The sequence below is a fragment of the Orycteropus afer genome, unplaced genomic scaffold (genome assembly GCF_000298275.1).
Source record: "Orycteropus afer afer isolate SDZICR_OR568_19922 unplaced genomic scaffold, OryAfe1.0 scaffold01125, whole genome shotgun sequence".
Taxonomy (NCBI): domain Eukaryota; kingdom Metazoa; phylum Chordata; class Mammalia; order Tubulidentata; family Orycteropodidae; genus Orycteropus; species Orycteropus afer.
Genome location: NW_006922712.1, coordinates 266,289 through 268,028, shown reverse-complemented (window position 1 = coordinate 268,028; position 1,740 = coordinate 266,289). Strand labels below are relative to the sequence as shown.

General features: G+C 34.8%; 1 pseudogene; it reads left to right on the top strand.

Moving 5' to 3' along the window:
• Window positions 1-665: 665 nt before the first annotated feature.
• LOC103212825 overlaps window positions 666-1,740 on the top strand; it is a 34,970-nt pseudogene continuing 33,895 nt past the window's right edge.

The following is a 1,740-nucleotide window of genomic DNA, read 5'->3' as shown; positions in this document are numbered from 1 at the left end:
CTGGTGGCGTAGTGCCTAAGGCATTTGACTGCTAATCAGAAGGCTGGTGGTTCAAACCCACCAGCCACTCTTCAGAAGGAAGATTGGGCAATCTACTTCAGTAGAGATACCAACTTAGAAACCCAAGGAGAGGTCGGTATCAGTTGCAATCAACTTGATGGCAGTGAGTTTGGTTTGGTATGCTCTTCCATCTACATGATAGTAGAAAACAGGAAACTTACATGAAGCTAAGTGGAGTTTCACATATTGACACCAATGAGGTGAGGGTTAATTCTGGTCAAGAAAAAGAACTTAAATGATGATCACTAAACCAGGCAGAGTCACACCTCATTCTTGGAAAGAATTTCCTCCTTAAATTCTATATTAACACAAGTGGTCCTAAATAAATATCATCTTCTTGCATAATGATAGAAAAAACAAAATAACTCTTGTAAAGACAGCGAATTTTGGAAGAAAGAGACCGATTTAAGAAATCTTAAGAAATGCTTACTCTGAAAATAAATTTACAGTAAAAATAATTTTTTTTAAAAAAAGAGATAAAGGCTTTTGAACAATTTTCGTTTATAGTCTCAATCAAATTAAAAATCTTGCTAATTTTAGACCAAGCAATTTTAAATAGGAAAATCAGAATTCCTTACTGCTTAATAAAAGGCTGACCAATAATAATGGCAGAAGAGAGAACTAATGAAAGAGATGACTATAGCAAGAATTCTTCCAAGAACTATAAGCAAAATTGTAAAGAAGAAAAGATACCAACACATTACTACTACACACCTGCCCAAAAAGGTAAAACTAAAAAGACAGAATAGCATCCAAATGTATTAAACTGCTTTGGAAAACGTTTGGCCATTTCTACTCCAAATTTATGTTTAACTACTCTAAAGTTATGCTTTTGACTTAGCAATTTTACTTCTAGTATATATCTAAGAGATACATGCCCATCAAAAGACTTATAAAAGAATGTTTGTATTTATAATTATTTCATTCATAATATCCTCTAACTGGAACCATCCCAAATGTCCCATCAACAAGAGAATATTACTGAGCAATGAAGAAGAATGAAATACTGGTACATGCAACAACATGAATGGATCTCACATATTGTATTGGAAAAGTATAGATTGTAGAATTTCATTTATAGAAGTTCAAGAAAAGGCAAAACTAATCTTTGGTTATACAACTCTAAAATAATTGTTGCCCCAAGGAATGTGTGTGTGTGTGTGTGTGTAGTGTGTAGTGTTGGAGATTATTGACTGGGAAGGGTTATGAGTTACCTTCTGGGAACTGGAAATGTTCTCTCTCTCATACTGGTGGGGATTATCCAGGTTGGTGCATATGTAAAAATTCACTTACAATTCTGTAGTTTACATATGTTAAAACTTCAGTAATTAAGAAAAAAATATGAATGATGATGGAAGGAAGTACATCAAATGGTAACAGGTGTACTCAGAGGTGGTGGGACTTTTTTATTTTCCTTTTTATGTGTTTTTGTATCCCCTTCCCCCTCCAGTTTTACTTAATTATCCTTTTCCATGAAGTTGATTCCTTATCGATCTCATAGCATCTCAATAGGACAGAATATAACTGCCCCATAGTGTTTGCAAGACTGTAATCTTTATGAAAGCAGACTGCCTCATCTTCTGTGGAGCAGCTGATGGGTTCAGACCAGTAAGGGGTTAACCGCTGTACAACCAGAGGTTCTGTTAGTTCATTAGCGCTGCTATAACAGAAATACCACAA